Below are 20,345 nucleotides of genomic sequence, written 5' to 3'. Positions count from 1 at the left end.
TACAATACACACAGCACAGGACGGCACACATTCACTTACCACGTGGCGGTTATATATAGACAGGCCAGGGCCACTCCACTTGTTTGTCCGAGGTGATACCTTAAATAGATAATACAGATTTTTATTAACTTTGAAGCCTCGTCTATCTGGTAGGATTTAATATTGTCAGATTTGAACGATATAAAGAAATAGCAATGATTTTCTAAAAAAAAAAAACTAAAAATACTTTGCATAGACATAAAAGTGAAATAATTAAATGTTAGCTGCCTGCAGTGACCACTAGAGGGGGCTCAAAAGCAAACTGCATACTAATTATACATTGCAGCCAATAGGAATATGGTGTGTGGTAAGTTCTTATGCTCCCCCTAGTGGTGGCTGCAGGTAAGGGGTCCCACAGAAGTAAATCGAAAGTTCCACTTATTGAGTGTACAACAAGGTCCCAGTGGTGAGGCCACTAATCTACGTTTTAGTGCCACAAGAGGAAGACCATGAGGTCCAGTGCATCTTTACTTGCCAAGCTTCAGCAGGTTTATGGTAATCACGTCTGAGTATGGTGGTGATACTGGATAAGAGATGGTGCACCCCACCTCATGGCCACGCCCAGGGTGCACCGAAATTCTCACATGCTTATCAATAAAAGTTATTCTCTGTCTGCCATCATCCTGCAGGACACTTCACCATCAGGACCATATGTGTAATTTATCTGTTACCCAGGAACTGACAAGTTGATGAAGTTGTTCCACCATAGCAGGTTACAAAGTCTCCTCAGAGTGTGTGCAACAATGTTGCATCAGCAATTGTTACCAGTGTGAAGTCCTACCACAATGACTGAATAGTCCCTATGCTGCTGACCCAAAATTCCCTACGGACAGGCAAACTACTGATTATGCCATTAAAGTTCCTTAAAGTTCTGTTTTTGTACCACTTATTACAGAACATCAGTGTATGATGAAGTATTGTATATATATCTTATAGGTTGTGTATTTCATTACTGCCCCCAATGTCTGAGGTCTACAACATTTCCTTTTACACATTATAGAATCACTGCGATTAAACAACCATAAAATCCTGATTTTTCCAGAATATTCCAGCTCGGCTACCCCCAGTCACCCTGGGATCTGGCCGTGTATAGAGGTAGCGCTTGTCTGGGAATTGCGAGTCTGAGCTGCCAGTAAATCCAGACTCATGAGAAGAGGAATTGGATTACACGTTCTCATGACACGGCTCCATTGTCAATCCAGAAGGAATAAATTCACCAATCAGAGAACAGGAAGCGCTGGTGGTGAGCCGCACCGCACAATCACCGCACATGTGTTTTGCAGGAAATGCCGGCGGAAGTGAATTTGTAAGTTTTTGTTTTATGGAATCACATGATGATGGCTTTAGAGTTTTTTGGAAAGAGTGGAAGTTTTCATTTTGTAAGAGGAATTTCACAAGATGAGAATAATTATCTGGACGCACGGATATTGTATCATCTTCTCGTGATGGGGGTGGGGGGGGTCATAAAAATTGTAAATGTCATATTAAAGAAAAATTCCAAATATAAAGAATCTTATTATTAAGAATTATTATTAATATTTCAGGATCCCCTGTAGTTACACTGTAGTGAGGCACAGGTGTCGGTAAGTAGGTGTCAGGTGCAGGTGGCAGCAGGGACAAGTGTCAGTAAGCAGGGACAAGTGTCAGTAAGCAGGTACAGGTGTTGGTAAGCAGGGACAGGTGTCAGTAAGCAGGTACAGGTGTTGGTAAGCAGGGACAGGTGTCAGTAAGCAGGTACAGGTGGTGGTAAGCAGGGACAGGTGTCGGTAAGCAGGTGGTGGTAAGCAGGGACAGGTGTCAGTAAGCAGGTGTTGGTAAGCAGGGACAGGTGTCGGTAAGCAGGTACAGGTGGTGGTAAGCAGGGAGAGGTGTCGGTAAGCAGGTACAGGTGTCGGTAAGCAGGTACAGGTGTCGGTAAGCAGGTACAGGTGTCGGTAAGCAGGGACAGGTGTCGGTAAGCAGGGACAGGTGTCGGTAAGCAGGTGTCGGTAAGCAGGGACAGGTGTCGGTAAGCAGGGACAGGTGTCGGTAAGCAGGGACAGGTGTCGGTAAGCAGGGACAGGTGTCGGTAAGCAGGTACAGGTCTCGGTAAGCATGTACAGGTGTCGGTAAGCAGGGACAGGTGTCGGTAAGCAGGGACAGGTGTCGGTAAGCAGGGACAGGTGTCGGTAAGCAGGGACAGGTATCGGTAAGCAGGGACAGGTGTCGGTAAGCAGGGACAGGTGGCGGTAAGCAGGTACGGGTGGCGGTAAGCAGGGACAGGTGTCGGTAAGCAGGTGTTGGTAAGCAGGGACAGGTGTCGGTAAGCAGGTGTTGGTAAGCAGGGACAGGTGTCGGTAAGCAGGTACAGGTGGCGGTAAGCAGGTACGGGTGGCGGTAAGCAGGTACGGGTAAGCAGGTACAGGCAGTCCCCTACTTAAGGACACCCGACTTACAGACAACCCATAGTTACAGACAGACCTCTCTCCCCACTGTGACCTCTGGTGAAGCTCTCTGGATGTTACTATAGCCCCAGACTGCAATGATCAGCTGTAAGGTGTCTGTAATGAAGCTTTATTGATAATCCTTGGTCCCATTACAGCAAAAAATTTTGAAATTCCAATTGTCACTGGAGCCAAATTTTTTTTTTCTCTGGATCTACAATTATAAAATATATGGTTTTGACTTTCATACAAATTCAACTTAAGAACAAACCTACCATATATTGAACCATATTTTATGGAGGTTCATTAGAACTATTTGATGTGACCGATATTACCTTATCTTGTATGTAACCTGGGGACTGCCTGTACAGGTAAGCACGTATAGGAATCAGTAAGCAGGCTGTATTTACTGTTTTGCAGTCAGGGTCGTTTAGAAATCTCATTGAGTCTTTGGTTGACTTTGTTACCCTTTTTTATGTGTTTTTAAATTTTATCGTCTGGTCTTTGTCAATTTTTTTTTTTTTTTTTGAGGGGGGGCTTCTGTGGTTCATCGCCATCTCTCCTGAACATGATGCAGCCTGGTCGGTATACATTAATTTCTATGCACTTTATATACTTGTATGTCTGCTATTGTTAGGCGCTCGCCTACCAGGATCTATAATGTATATAGCTAGTGATACATCAGGGGCACTAGTATTGACATGAAACCATATTTTATGGAGGTTCATTAGTACTGTTTGCATATTAAACAGACAGACTGTAAGCTCTGGTAAGCAGGGCCCTCATTCCTACTGTTTCATCTGAAAAGGTTATTTCTCTCGTATGTCTTATTGTATGTGCCCCCCAATGTACATGTGTACAGCGCTGTGGAATATGATGGCGCTATAAAAAGAAATATGTATTCATATACTTATGCATGTATCATTGTATTGTCAGCTGCCGCTTGTATGAGATTACCGGGATGTTTTATCCTTCATTACAGTAAATTCTGCGGAATATTTTCCAATTCTGAGCAGACTGAGGATATGAAGCACGGATAAGGAGTGAGAAAACATGGATTAGGTAATGGACCATGTGAATGGTGGTTTCCTCTGAGTGACCTCTTGTGAAAACATAACACAACACAGACATCTGCAGCAGATTAGGAAGCAGTGAAAGGTCTGTCCCGCTGCCAGCCACAAAAACTCAAAAATTTCTGCTCCTCGGTGACGCAGGGTGAAGCTGCCTCTTCTGGACGTCATCCTTTCAAGAGGCCGGGAGACAAGACATGGGTTACGTGTCCGACATGGGGCGACACAATGCACCCCCTTCAGGAAAGAGGGTCTGCTTATACTCATCACTAGCAGACAGCCTTGTTATTGTAGCGCCCCCCACCCACCCAGCTTTCCTGGATGAGCAACAAATAGCTCACAGGTCACAAAAGTAACAACACGGAGGGAGAGGTGTACAAGTCTCACGAAAGTGGGAATCTGCATCCAGACACATCACCGGCTCCTGTTACGTGTCACGGGCGGCGTCCACTAGTAGCTATTTTTACTACACACGTGTCATCATACAACAGCTAGAAATATGAGGCCCCAGGGGGAGGAAGGGTAAATGCACTGCCTGTATATAGTGTACAACACAGGTATAGACCAGGTGCTATACATGCTGCATCCCTAATGGAAATACACTATGTGCTCATGTACTGGTTACTGCTAACTAGACAGTCCCACACAGTACACAATTACTGTATATGGCACATTGTTGTACTATAATACCGCCCCCATGTACAAGAATATAACTACTATAATACTGCCCCCTATGTACAAGAATATAACCACTATAATACTGCCTCCTATGTACAAGAATATAACTACTATAATACTGCCCCCTATGTACAGGAATATAACTACTATAATACTGCCCCCTATGTACAAGAATATAACCACTATAATACTGCCTCCTATGTACAAGAATATAACTACTATAATACTGCCCCCTATGTACAGGAATATAACTACTATAATACTGCCCCCTATGTACAAGAATATAACCACTATAATACTGCCTCCTATGTACAAGAATATAACTACTATAATACTGCCCCCTATGTACAGGAATATAACTACTATAATACTGCCCCCTATGTACAAGAATATAACTACTATAATACTGCCCCCTATGTACAAGAATATAACTACTATAATACTGCCCCCTATGTACAAGAATATAACTACTATAATACTGCCCCCTATGTACAAGAATATAACTACAATAATACTGCCCCCTATGTACAGGAATATAACTACTATAATACTGCCCCCTATGTACAAGAATATAACTACTATAATACTGCCCCCTATGTACAAGAATATAACTACTATAATACTGCCCCCTATGTACAAGAATATAACTACTATAATACTGCTCCCTATGTACAGGAATATAACTACTATAATACTGCCCCCTATGTACAAGAATATAACTACTATAATACTGCCCCCTATGTACAAGAATATAACTACTATAATACTACCCCCTATGTACAGGAATATAACTACTATAATACTGCTCCCTATGTACAGGAATATAACTACTATAATACTACCCCCTATGTACAGGAATATAACTACTATAATACTGCTCCCTATGTACAGGAATATAACTACTATAATACTGCCCCCTATGTACAAGAATATAACTACTATAATACTGCCCCCTATGTACAGGAATATAACTACTATAATACTGCCCCCTATGTACAAGAATATAACTACTATAATACTGCCCCCTATGTACAGGAATATAACTACTATAATACTGCCCCCTATGTACAGGAATATAACTACTATAATACTGCCCCCTATGTACAGGAATATAACTACTATAATACTGCCCCCTATGTACAAGAATATAAAAACTATAATACTGCCCCCTATGTACAGGAATATAACTACTATAATACTGCCCCCTATGTACAAGAATATAACTACTATAATACTGCCCCCTATGTACAAGAATATAACTACTATAATACTGCCCCCTATGTACAAGAATATAACTACTATAATACTGCCCCCTATGTACAAGAATATAACTACTATAATACTGCCCCTATGTACAAGAATATAACTACTATAATACTGCCCCCTATGTACAAGAATATAACTACTATAATACTGCCCCCTATGTACAAGAATATAACTACTATAATACTGCCCCCTATGTACAAGAATATAACTACTATAATACTGCCCCCTATGTACAAGAATATAACTACTATAATACTGCCCCCTATGTACAAGAATATAACTACTATAATACTGCCCCTATGTACAAGAATATAACTACTATAATACTGCCCCCTAAGTACAAGAATATAACTACTATAATACTGCCCCCTATGTACAAGAATATAACTACTATAATACTGCCCCCTATGTACAAGAATATAACTACTATAATACTGCCCCCTATGTACAAGAATATAACTACTATAATACTGCCCCCTATGTACAGGAATATAACTACTATAATACTGCCCCCTATGTACAGGAATATAACTACTATAATACTGCCCCCTATGTACAGGAATATAACTACTATAATACTGCCCCCTATGTACAGGAATATAACTACTATAATACTGCCCCCTATGTACAAGAATATAACTACTATAATACTGCCCCCTATGTACAAGAATATAACTACTATAATACTTCCCCCTATGTACAAGAATATAACTACTGTAATACTGCCCCCTATGTACAGGAATATAACTACTATAATACTGCCCACTATGTACAAGAATATAACTACTGTAATACTGCCCCCTATGTACAGGAATATAACTACTATAATACTGCCCCCTATGTACAAGAATATAACTACTATAATACTGCCCCCTATGTACAATAATATAACTACTGTAATACTGCCCCCTATGTACAAGAATATAACTACTATAATACTGCCCCCTATGTACAGGAATATAACTACTATAATACTGCCCCCTATGTACAAGAATATAACTACTATAATACTGCCCCCTATGTACAGGAATATAACTACTATAATACTGCCCCCTATGTACAGGAATATAACTACTATAATACTGCCCCCTATGTACAAGAATATAACTACTATAATACTGCCCCCTATGTACAAGAATATAACTACTATAATACTTCCCCCTATGTACAAGAATATAACTACTATAATACTGCCCCCTATGTACAGGAATATAACTACTATAATACTGCCCCCTATGTACAAGAATATAACTACTATAATACTGCCCCCTATGTACAAGAATATAACTACTATAATACTGCCCCCTATGTACAAGAATATAACTACTATAATACTTCCCCCTATGTACAAGAATATAACTACTATAATACTGCCCCCTATGTACAAGAATATAACTACTATAATACTTCCCCCTATGTACAAGAATATAACTACTATAATACTGCCCCCTATGTACAAGAATATAACTACTATAATACTGCCCCCTATGTACAAGAATATAACTACTATAATACTGCCCCCTATGTACAGGAATATAACTACTATAATACTGTCCCCTATGTACAGGAATATAACTACTATATTACTGCCCCCTATGTACAAGAATATAACTACTATAATACTGCCCCCTATGTACAAGAATATAACTACTATAATACTGCCCCCTATGTACAAGAATATAACTACTATAATACTGCCCCCTATGTACAAGAATATAACTACTATAATACTGCCCCCTATGTACAGGAATATAACTACTATAATACTGTCCCCTATGTACAGGAATATAACTACTATATTACTGCCCCTATGTACAGGAATATAACTACTATAATACTGCCCCCTATGTACAAGAATATAACTACTATAATACTGCCCCCTATGTACAAGAATATAACTACTATAATACTGCCCCTATGTACAAGAATATAACTACTATAATACTGCCCCCTATGTACAAGAATATAACTACTATAATACTGCCCCCTATGTACAGGAACATAACTACTATAATACTGCCCTCTATGTACAAGAATATAACTACTATAATACTGCCCCCTATGTACAAGAATATAACTACTATAATACTGCCCCCTATGTACAAGAATATAACTACTATAATACTGCCCCCTATGTACAAGAATATAAAACTACTATCATACTGCCCCCTAGGTACAAGAATATAACTACTATAATACTGCCCCCTATGTACAAGAATATAACTACTATAATACTGCCCCCCTATGTACAAGAATATAACTACTATAATACTGCCCCCCTATGTACAGGAATATAACTACTATAATACTGCCCCCTATGTAGAAGTAATGTGGGATTATGTCCATCTCTCAGGGAAATCCCCATCATCATGTGTCATCCTTATAGACAAATAACAATAATAGTAATTAGTGGGATGATTACATGTGACTCCCTCTCTGACCCGTCATGTATAGTGCAATGAGGAGGAGGAAGATGTTGGCAGAGGCTGAGTCATTCTGTTATTATCATACGAGGAGCTGAGCCAAGAATCCTGGAAGATGGAAAACACAGATGAAGTCCACAAATATAGAAATATTATCCATAATATTACATGCCGCAATATAATGTGATAACTAAATGATGGGATTAGGATTCACACATCAAAGGCTTAGATACAGCTACCTAGAAGACAGCGGCTCAAGAGCACAGTATCACACATGATACACATATGATACCATGTATCACATGTGATAGGGTATCTAAACCTATCTCAGCAGACATGTGTTTGGATACACTGTTACTCATTGCATCACTATGACCCGAGTGCTGTGGATGCTCCGGATGTGCTGTTACTCTGACTAACCCCCATCATACATGGGAGACCCCCGTTTCGTCAGCCCCGCACCCTTCTCCATCAGGAGAGATATTTATGCCTGGGGTAAACTTCCTGTGTCAGTGATTTATGTGGTTTGTTATATTTAGTAAATATGTCAGTGAGAATGTGGAGTAAAATATATATGAGTTAGTGCTGTATACACCAGGAGCCTGCACCAAACTGCACACTATGGAGCGAGACCCCCTAATATCAGCCCATTCCCCCCAATATACTGAGCCCAAGTGTCTGCATTACTGCTTATTATTCAATATCTAAATGTTTTCAGAAAAAACCTGTCCGCCATGTGGAATATCTCCCTCCTTCCTACACCGCTGCCCCCTCCCGATTTCTCATCTACATAAGGAGACCCCCATGGCGCAAATATATACTGCACATGTCACCCCTGAGGCCAGTGCAATCCACCCACTTACACAGTGCCATCACCCAGCTTTCCCACATTCTGATACAAGCTAAGGACAAGCATTTCAGGTTTTTGTGGATGTGGATGGGAGGTGGGTCTGGACCAGTACCACACCCTCTAGTACCACAATTATTATCCTCTGGACAGGTTATTCTAAAATCCTGCTCTGACCTGTAACCCCTACCTACCTACCTCACTATGAATGTGTCCGAGGCGCTAAGATTTTCTTTTTACAGTATGAATACATGACAAGTAAAAATGATACAGTGGAGAAGGGCTGAGGCATAGAGAACAGCAGTGTGAGGACACTACCTCAGTGTACTTAGAGAAGATACAATTCTAAAATATAAATCCATATTTCACAGTCCTGCTGCTACTAACAACATACACGCAGTTCTGATTACATATATCTCCAGGAACAATACCTAACCCTAGCTACAGTGCACAGAAGTGTTAGAACAATCCTGAAATATATTTCACAGTATAAATCCATATTTCACAGTCCTGCTGCTACTAATAACATACACACAGTTCTGATTATATATATCAAGGCACAATATCTAACCCTGGAGGTGCAGTGCACAGAAGTGTTAGAACAATCCTGAAATATATTTCATATTTCACAGTCCTGCTGCTACTAACACACATCTCTCCAGGGACAATACATAACTCTACATGGTCTACAATCTTACATGCTGATGCCCTTATGTCTCGTAACCCTAGAGTTTCAGGAAAAGTAGAGCTAGAAGTCCTTCTCCTCCAATATATAGGCCTAGGCCTTCATGACCTTTGATTATACTGAAGGTTTCAGATTTTACAAGTCCTTATGTAACTGTTCCAAATTATATGGAATCTATAAGAGGAACTGATACATTGTTGTATCTTCTGAAGGAAACGGCAGCACAAAGCGTTGGTTCCTCATTTGGATACATATCACCGCCCCTCATCACGTTTGGTGCATTCACTTGTTCCACAAACAAAGTGTCCGCCCCGGGATAATCTCTGGAATTCCTCTTTATAAATAAACAATTTGTTCCTTTTGTTGCAGCATCAGCAAACAGGTAAATATTTGGGATGACAAAGCGCCGGTTGCCAGGAGACGTAACGCAGGTGAGTCAGGTACAGCCATTACCTTCGTGACTGCCCTTTGTTTTCAGAAGGGATTACCGGATGCTAATGGGTTTCTGTTTAGCTCCATAGATCGCTGCCCTAGACGTCAATAAGGAATTATTCTGTCACTGCCACAGAGCTGGAATGATATTTTTTTTTACAAAATTGATGTTCAATATACAGTTCAATGCAAAAATGAAAGTCGTGTCTCTGCCAGTAGAGGGCGCCAGATTATTCATCACAATGGAGATGATTTGTGGGAACCTTAGAAAGCTTCCTCTTAGTGATAAGTTACAGTGTCGCAATGGAATTATGAGAGATTGTACAAAATTGAAATCTTGAGGAACCGCAATTGGGTCTGACAAACACCCCCCAGTATGAACTTTATTATTATTATTATTAGAGTGGACCCAGGATTTGGGTCAGACACCCGGTGTCTGGCATTTACACATTGTACATTAGGCTTTGTACATGCGCATCTCCCGATGTATGTGACCCTTGAAGCAGTTTAGACTCTCCGGTAACCCTGACACAGCGATGTTGAGTTGGGGTTACCCTGAAACAGCGGCGTAACATCAAGTTGGGGTTATGCTCTTTCGAGCATGTGGGTTGAGACGTTATAACACTCTTTCCACTGCCTGATATATCCGCTTGTAATTACATCCACTCATTACATGTCCGCTTTTATTTATAGCATACAGCATCCCCTACTTAAAGTCACCCGACTTACAGACGATCCCTAGTAAAAGATGGACCCCTCTGCCCACTGTGACCCCTGGTGACCTCTCTGGATGTTACTATAGCCCCAGGCTGCAATGATCAGCTGTAAGGTGTCTGTAATGAAGCTTTATTGATAATCCAATTGTCACTGGGGCAAAAAAAATTTTTGTCTGGAACTACAATAGTAAAATATACAGTTTCGACTTACATACAAATTCAACTTAAGAACAAATCTATGGACCTTATCTTGTATGTAACCCGGGGACTGCTTGTATTGTATGTAGTTTTATGGTGTCCCAGCTACTTTGCTCACCTGAGAAACAAGGATTAGCAACATTTTTTTTGGAAAATTGTTTGTGTTGTGTGAACATGGGAAGGAAAAAAAATGGGAAGAGGGAGAAATTGGCCCCAAAACAAGGGTAATAAATAATCATATGAACAATGTCTTTGTTCCAAATCAAATTTTGGGCCATGGTTGAGAAAGAGAATAACTGGTCCCAACTATGGTCCTTGTGCAGGGGGTGATGCTAATATAATGGCCCCTGTAATGAGAACTAGGGATGTCCTAGGTTTCTTTTAGAACTCACAAGAAAACAGAAGTATGCCACAAGACCAAAAAAATAAAGTATAAACAACTTTTATTGATATGAATTACACCACAACACAAAAAAAACATAAAAACATTTAAAAGTGTGAACAACACACAAACAATAATCCAGCAAGGGGACCTAGCATGTGATAGTGCTGGTCACCCCTACAAACCACCAGCTCCCCCTCCTGAGATAACACCCCCCTAGCCGCACAAAATCCAAAAATGTATCTTATAGTGGATAAAATATCCAGTGTATGTGGTCAAAGCTCATAATCCCGGGAGAATCAACAAAAAGTGAACCAGCAATCCTCCAACAGAACAATCTATAAGCAAGTGCAATGAGGTATATGTACAAGATGGATCCACATATCTACCTGCTGCAACCGGGATGAACGCAAAGGGGAGGTGAGGGGAAGCTGGGGCACACAGCCCCACGCGTATCGCCACCCAACTGGCTTCCTCAGGGGTGTCGTGGTGTTGGCTGTTGTCCTATTTGTGTGCTGGCGTCTCTCATGGGGCAAAACGAGCCGCAGCTGATGACTTCCGGTCCAGACCGGAAGTCTAGTATGTCTCTGTCATGTGCGTGTTAGCGCGGTCTCAGAAGTATAAGCACGCAGCTGCGCATGCGCCACAAACTGGCGCACGCTCCCGATCATGTCCCCTGCTGTTCCCCAACGGTATTGCGCAATAGTGGCCGGTGAATATGTGAACTAACATCGTGTGGGCAGTAATCCCAAATCACGATGGTATATGGCAGTGATGGCTAACCTATGGCACTGGTGCCAGAGGTGGCACTCAGAGCCCTTTCTGTGGGCACTCAGGCCATCACCAGAGATGACTCCAGGTATCTTCCTGCAGTCCCAGACAGCCCAGGACTTGCTGTGCACAGAGGTATTTTAAAGTGACAGCTGTACCTGGGACTATTTTCTGCTTTATTGGTGTCCTCAGGTGCTGGTATCAATGAAAACTGTGACAGAGAAGGGAGTATAAACCACAAATTAAATTTCTGTGTTGGCACTTTGCGATAAATTAGTGGGTCTTTGTTGTAGTTTGGGCACTCAGTCTCTAAAAGGTTCGCCATCGCTGGTATATGGGGTAAAGTGACATCGTGCATGCAGACTCTAGAATGCATCAAGCAGTCTGGAGCCAGGGAAAGGATACATGGATGTTATGTATTGGTCTATCCTGAACTCTTGGATTGCAATTGAAAAATTAGTGTTCAAGTGGGTACACATATGAAAATCCTATTTAACAGTATGATACAATATAATATAATTATACAGCTAAATGACAAACTAATCTAGATGAACAATTCATTATGCATTTATGTGTCAGTGATTGAAGTTGTGCCCAACAAGGGTATTCATACCCACGCGTATGCCAAGATATACATTCATTCTTTCATGGGCCAATGAACCATACATCCACACACCCATTTAACATGGTTAGGGGAGTGAGTGATCGGGCCTGGGTGCAACTGGCAAGTACACAAGGCGGAAAATAGTGAAAGTGAACAATGGTGACGTGGTCAGTGCCCAATGGTGGTGTGAGAACAATGAGGGGAATATGAAATGGATGTACAAAATAGGGATTCTTTTAGGGAACAAATCACACCAGGCCCAGAAGGGGTGGTCATCTTTTTTTTTCAAAGTTTCAATCATTTGTGAGAACAAAGTAGAGAGAAAGCAGAATTGTGAAAGGATCGGGGCGTAGATTTTGATGATGTGCAGATTGGATACACTCAGGTTTAGGAGCTTGGCTGCGCACAGAGGGGAGACCCACGTCACAGGGGTCTGATATTAGAACCTGCTTTAGAGTTTGTCCTGATGTATCACTTTTGTAACAGGCAGATGTGGAGAATTAGCCCTACACTCCTGTAACATTGGGTTAAGGCGGAGGCAGGTTATAGTCCAGATCTTCCAGGCTAAACGCAGTGAGAAAACCTACACAATAAATAATGAATGCCCCTTTATTATAGCCTGTATATAACATTAGCAAAGCACAGTAATACACAATAAATGCCTAAAAATCCTAAAATCCTATAAAATCTATTCACCTATAACTCTTCTCAACTCATTTGCACATGAGATGAGTGTGGTTTAGAGGCTGCATGGGGAAAGGGTCACTTAAAAAGCCCCTATAATCTGTTCTATAGATTATATAGCTAGAAACAAGCTGTATGTGCTGTCATATTAAAGATAAGGATCTAATTTGAGATCACATCAGGCTTATGGCTTTGTGATCTATAAAGTCGGTGACACAGTTGATTATGCAAGCAGCAGATGAAGATCAAGTTCCGCTAATATTTAATTAGTATGTATGTCCAGTTCTGTAGCTCACAAAACCATAAGCTTGAAGTGGTGAAAGATGAGATTCTCATCTTTAAAATGACACAATAAGCGTGTTTCTAGGTGCTATAGAATAGAAGATAGGGGCTTCTGTAGTGATACAACTCCTGCAGCCTCTAAACTTGACTCATCTCATGTGAAAATGAGGCAGGGAAGAGTCACATTGTGTGAAATGTGTAGATCCTAACTGAGAAAGCGCTCAGTCCCCTCTCACAGGAGGAAGTGCCAGCAGTGTGGGAAATAGGTTATGTTATGTTTGTTCATGCAAAATTCAAAATTCAACCACAACAATCTCACACTTGTGAAGGCCGTATGCCCAACTACACCACGTGAGAACACCAGTGCTATGAAAACTATCACACTATAGGGTATACTAATCCTATATAACATAACAAAATACACATTTGGATTTCTCCCCAGCCATGGCTTTTGCAACATGAACATAGACATGAGGTTTTGAACTACCTTAACTATTGGGGCATTTATCCCAACTATTCCCTGGGGGCAGAAATTGGGATAAAAAAAGAATCGGCATGTTGGATTTCAATCTGTCCAATCCACCTGTGTTGAGTGGAGGTAAGATAGAGGTATATAGAATATCCAGAACACATGCACGCTCAGCTGTGCATACATCTGGGAAGAGCAGTTATCTGGGGTGACAGCTATCGTCTATGGTCAGTCACATCCAGAGCTGCATTCATGATTACTGGCGACAGAGTAAATTGTATTGTGGTTATTTATAAAAAGAGGAAGGATATTATTCTCTGCACATTCAAATACTCACAATAAACGTGGCAATCGTGTCCAAGCACTGGTCTCTAGAGAGTCAATCATTACGTGACATGCAGCAATATTTGATCCATCATATGTACGAGCCAAATCCATACACCCCTGAAAAGCAATGCACACTCTCCGTTATTCTCTGCTATAATGTAAGATTCCTGTACATTATGAGGAATATGTAACAGAATTGAGAAAGGACGGCTGCAAAAAGTGCATGAGTCAGCAGGGGGCGACAAAGAGAAAGCTCAACATCCACGTTCACACTGTGTGCTTATACTATCTAAAATGCAATGTATGCACAATCAAGGAGGAGCGAGGCCGCGTTCACACGGTGCGTTTTTTTGCTGTGTTTTCAGCGCATTCGCAAGGCTTGAATTTGAATCACATGCTGAGGTTACATTACGTTTAAGCAAATACAGTGGAAAAGCAATGTAACCTCAACATGTGATCAAGACTGAAGCCTTTGGAAATCGCAAACCAAAAAACGCAACGCCTGAACGCGGCCTTACTGCCGAAAGCAGATGCATTTAGACCTAAGTGCTTCCATTTGCGAACTAGAAACATGCTTACACGTTGCTGGTTGCCATACCCATTTGCGTTTGTGATGAATTTAAGGGCAATGTGTGAACACGACCTTAGGCAGGATAGAAATGATCCTCCCTGATGCCTAGTGCAGAACTGATGTGTACAGATGAGAACTATTTGATGCGATTAGTTGCATTGTAAACCAGGCCTCCTCCTGAATACACAACGTCCCGTTCTGCAAATGTATCAGGAATGAACATGATGCAGAGCAGGGAAACCAGATCTTTGGTGCATTTTAGGTAAGAATTTTGGTGCATTTAACTAGTGAAGTTTTAGACTGAATAGAAACTTGTGAGTGTTCCTTTAAGAGGATATATTTATATACAGAGATATTTTGTCACAGATTAATCCACATTTATCTCACCACATGTTCCGCTGCCATGAAATTTCTGGTATTTAACACAAAAAAAAGAGTTCCCGGCTACGGAATATGATGTCAGCAGCGGTGTTTCTCATCGTGGACCCCGTTACTCTCCTGTAAGTAACATATTGGGTGGCTCTGCAGGCCGGTGACTCATGAAGAAGCTTCAGAGGATGTTTATATTGGGTTATTTATCACACAGCGAGAGGAGAACCACAGATGAGCAGCCGATAAACAAAGGAGGGAAGGCAGGAGATCGGCGGCTACATCTACACTCAGATACATTGTATATACATGGATACTACCTGATTGGTATCAGTCTTTGGGAAAGCTGTTGATACATTGTCACAGCTCTCATGTATTACATTTACAAAGCATTGATCCCTCTATTGTATCGCAGCAGGGCAGAGGTAAGTACCATTGTAGCAGCTCACGTCACCGAGTGCACATCAACAATTGGAAACTCACTCAATCAGCCAAAAAGTCATAGAAGCAGATGAGCCTGATCAATGAAAATCAGCTCAACCTCTCTGCTGGGAAAGCTGTCAGAACAAAACATTAATAACCTTCCTAATTATACACCCCACCCATACACCGAGGCTCAGTAGTGAGGAGCTCTTAAAGGGACAGTAGTACTAATGTCTTCTGGGTTATAATGCAGCAGAAGTGTTGTAAAGGGTGAATTCAGATGGTGACGCTACACTTGAAACGGAATGCAATGGAAAAAAACAGGATGCATTTAATTTTGTATTTTATGAATTTTATTTTGGTGTGTGAACAGACACTAAAGCTGGGGCGAGTGATGCAGATGGTGAATGGATGCAATTAGGATAACCTCATGTTTGTGGCCATGTTTCTACAGGTAACACGTGTGAAGGCGCCCTGGAGCGTTATGTGTATACTAATGTGTAATACTTCATCATTACTCGTACAGAGACGCTCGTGCAGGTCGTTACACGTCCACTATCTCTGTGTACAGTAGCCTCACACTCACTACACACCACACAAGTCTATTACTATTACAGTAAAGTATAGCTCAACTGGAAGGACCCTATAGGAGTCACCGGCGCTGCCTGTATATGGCCAGTAGTAGTCCTGCCCCATACAGAGGTGTCATATATGCTTATTCTGCGTGGCCCACATAGGATCGAGCTGCCTTGATTTGGCCCTATGCTCTTATTGATAGCTGTAGTATTCAAAAAGCTCAATGCACAGAGCACAGCAGTGTGAGGGCACGCCCCCAGCTACAATCCTGGAATATAAATCCATATTTCACAGTCCTGCTGCTAGGCAGATGTTTATGATTTTTTAAAAAGAAAAACAACATTTAATTAGGAATCTCAGGAAGACATAAAAGTTACAGTCCATGTGGACATACCCCAGAAGCCATACAGGGGTAAAAGCTGGGTTGGGAAGCACTCATAACACTTTGTCACCTCATGGGTTGCTATTAGATGTCTGATTAAACCAATTCCTTAGAAATGCACCTAACCAGAGGCCTTATGACATGATGCAGGACCAAACCAGCACTCACAAGCCTCTAACCAGCCAAACCAGTTCCCTGCGCTGTACTGAGGAGACGTGGTTTTCCTTATCCCATCCTGGGAAATTTTGCATATTTTCCCAGAATCCCCCTAGTGGAGCATCAATGGCCACAAGTCTCCGCACGCCTACATTGCGGCCTTAATTGGCAAAGTCGCGGTAAGGAGAACTCTTACTTCCCTCCCATAGTGCCCTGTACAGTTACAACCTGTGCTCTGGTCACTTGTATGGGGCTGTGGGACACAGTCACCCTGAAATTCCCATGAAAGTTATTGGTAGTCACTCACTTCATGCTGCATGCTGATGTCATTTATAGAAGGTACGGCCAATTGGTAAAATCATCAAAGTTCCTTTTTTGCTTATTAATGTGCCCTCTGCCCCATCTTCTCAGGAAAAAAACAGAAATGTAGATATTTTTGCTTATTTATTAAACAAGAAAAAGTGAAATCTTCCCTGGTGATGAGTATTCACAGCTAAACCCCCTCCCCCCTGGTGATAAGTATTCAACCCCGAGCGATGAGTATCCACTGCCAAATCCACACCAACCCCAACCCCCCCCCCCCCCCCAGTGATGAGTATCCGGCCCCCGGGTGATGAGTATTTGGCCCCTTTGCTCAGTGATGAGTAGAAGCTTTGGAGCTGGTGCAGCCAGGAGGCTTCTTGGGAAGATGCTACAAGTTCCTCACCCCTGGATTTGGGGATCCTCTGCCTCTTCCTTGCAGATCCTCTCCAGTTCCCTCAGGTTAGATGGTGAAGGTTGGTGGAGGCCATTTTACAGTCTCTCCAGAGATGCTCCATTGGGTTTAGGTCCAGGTTCTGGCTGGGCCGGTCAGGAATGGTCACAGACATGTTCTGAAGCCTCTGCTGTGGTATTAGCTGTGTGCTCAGGGTCATTGTCTTGTTGGAAGGTTCGGCCCAGTCTGAGGTCCAGAGCTCTGGAGGAGGTTCTCATCCAGGATCTCTCTGTACTTGGCCGCATCTTTCCTTCCATTCCCCTCAGTGGTCCTGCCCCCCCCATAGCCTGATGCTGCCCCCCATGTGTCACTGCTGGGATTGTATTTGGCAGGTGATGAGCAGCACCTGGTTTTCTTCACCGCTTACAATTATCAACCTTCATCTCATCAGAGCAGAGAATCTTATTCCTCGTAGTCCGGATCCTTCATGTGTTTTGCACACTGTATGCAGCTTTCATATGTCTTACACTGAGGAGAAGCTTCCAGACTCTGCCATAAAGCCCCGACTGCTGGAGGCTGCAGTGATAGGAGACTCCCATCTCCCTCCTGCATCTCTGGAGCTCAGACACAGGGATCATGGGGTTCTTCTTTGCTTCCTGGGGATTATTTTTACCGCTTACCAAGGCTCTTCTCCCACAATTGCTTAATTTGGCTGGGCAGCCAGGTCGAAGAAGAGTTGTGGTCATACCAAGCTTCTTCTATTAATGGATTATGGAGGCCACTGTGCTCTTAGGAACCTTGGGTGCTACAGATATTCTTTTGTAACCTTTTTTAGGTCTGTGCTGTCACAATTCTGTCTCTGGGCTCCTTGGGCAGTTCCTTAGACCTCATGATTCTGATGTGTTCTGCCGTGCACTGTGAGCTGTAAGGTCTCATGCACCATTCCTAATCAAGTCCAATTAGTTTAATTAAACACAGCTCGACTCCAATGAAGGAGTAGAGCCATCTCAAGGAGGATCAGAAGGAATGTGAGTTACATATAAGTGTCACAGCAAAGAGTCTGAATACCTACGACTATCTGATATCTAAGTTTTTCTTTTTTAAAAAATTAGCAAAAATATCTACATTTCCGTTTTTTTTTTCCCTGTTAAGATAGGGTGCAGTGTATACATTAATGAGCAAATCGAATAACTTTTTTGATCTCCCCAATTGGCTGCAATGAAACAAAGAGTGAAAAATGTAAAAGGGGTCTGAATACGTTCCATACCCACCGTAGATAAACACCATGTTATTTAACATCTGCCTCTGTGATAGCTGATGTTGGCAGATCCAGTATACACTCGGGTTGTCATGCGGGTATCTTTAGAAGAAATAGATTGTGGCTTCAGAGAAGAAAGGAAGGAGCAGACAAGTTTTTACTTGTACACAGGCCAAGTAACACTCTTTATATGTGATGATATTGCACTTTGATAGAAACTTCCTGTCTATGTTCACAGCATGAAGAGCACAAATGACACATCTTAAGACTCGTTGGGACCGTGCATGATCTTCAGTAATGTGCCGGAGATGATCACGATGGTGAAGCAGACAGCTACTAGAATTTCACCATATAGGGGAGACTAACAGGGAAAAAATATACCATGATGGGTCCAATGGCTACCACTGTGTGGTAGCTGTACACTATATGATGGTCACTAAGAGGACTATTACAATGTATAAGAAAACTGAGGCTCCATTCACACATTGCAATTGGTAAATAAGTAGCACCAGAGCAGGATTATGGGGAGATCTCCAGGGGCCACCACATGGTCACATGGCCACCAGAATCGCCCACTATATGTATGGGTCTGGCTCCCCCCTGGCTCGGAGAACCGAGTGGTAGCCAGAGCGTTCCCTGCTCTGTGCAGTAGTGGTCTGAGCGCTCACGTGGCTGCTGTTTATTGGCCCCATAAAGCGTGTTTATACAGATGTAGAGCGAGGCTTTATCCCGCTGCAGACAGATGTTTACATAAAATGAGGCTCGGTTGGGATGCTGCAGAAAGTGATCGCCTGCAGGTGGGATGCAAAAGTCTGCAGTAAACGCCCAAAACAAGAGAAGTGCAGACATATCCTCAAACACTGTCTGCACTCCTGCCTTGCAGGAGACATCACCGAACCGTACTAGATGCCTGATTACAAAACATCTAGGTTTCTCCTTAGTACACCCCTAACTCCTGCACTGCTCATGAAGAAGTCTAGGAAAGTTGGGTGGTGACCAGTCATGGCAGCAGCGCTGGTGGTCACCCAGCTTTCCCATCTGCATGATAAGGTTATGCCGTTTAGAGTTAGCACAAGATGTGGACATGTCTAACCTTTCCCCCTGCGGTGTTCAGCTTATTACACAATGCAGGAAATCTGTAGACATCGCGCCTGCTCTTCCCTGGAGGCACAGGGGTCAGAGGTATTTTATGGGTTCTGCTTCAGCTAGATTACATTGTACTAAATTTCTACACTGTGGAGCTTAAAAAAAATAAAATAAATGAAGAATACAAGTATTATTGGTGCATCAGGTTTTATGTGGTGTGAATAAAGCAACCACAGGATTCAGGCCGCTCTGTCCCAGAGGTCAATTAGACATTTATTCCAATAGATAGGAGATAAATGTCATTAGTAAATAAGTGTATAAGATTTGCACATTAGCATGTGGTGCTCTGCAGAGCCCCATCCGGCTACACTGTAATATAATTTATGCTTGCCATGGGGTATTTTAACGTTTAAAGGGGTTGTCCAGGATCACTGAAATCCTCACACCAGTTCTCTAGTCTCTTCACTACTGGCTGTGCTTGGAATTGCAGCTCACCTCATTTCTGGATATTATTGGACCCCGCTTTTTGGTATT

General features: G+C 42.1%; 1 protein-coding gene across 5 annotated transcripts in view; it reads right to left on the bottom strand.

The window, feature by feature from the left end:
* Window positions 1–20,345, bottom strand: part of RNF208 (ring finger protein 208) — a 177,811-nt gene that overhangs the window by 89,550 nt on the left and 67,916 nt on the right. For 4 of the 5 annotated variants that reach the window (XM_072125243.1, XM_072125244.1, XM_072125246.1 and 1 more), the window contains exons 4-5: window positions 14,307–14,413; window positions 40–99 (exon numbers count right to left, since the gene is read on the bottom strand). The gene's annotated coding sequence lies outside the window, so the exon portion shown is untranslated. Of the gene's footprint in view, window positions 1–39; window positions 100–14,306; window positions 14,414–15,719; window positions 15,737–20,345 lie in introns of those variants that run through there. The other variant, XM_072125249.1, reaches the window with a different exon arrangement.

Source organism: Engystomops pustulosus, chromosome 9 (genome assembly GCF_040894005.1).
Source record: "Engystomops pustulosus chromosome 9, aEngPut4.maternal, whole genome shotgun sequence".
Taxonomy (NCBI): domain Eukaryota; kingdom Metazoa; phylum Chordata; class Amphibia; order Anura; family Leptodactylidae; genus Engystomops; species Engystomops pustulosus.
The sequence above is the reverse complement of the archived record's forward strand: the minus strand, read 5'-3'. Positions and strand labels throughout refer to the sequence as shown.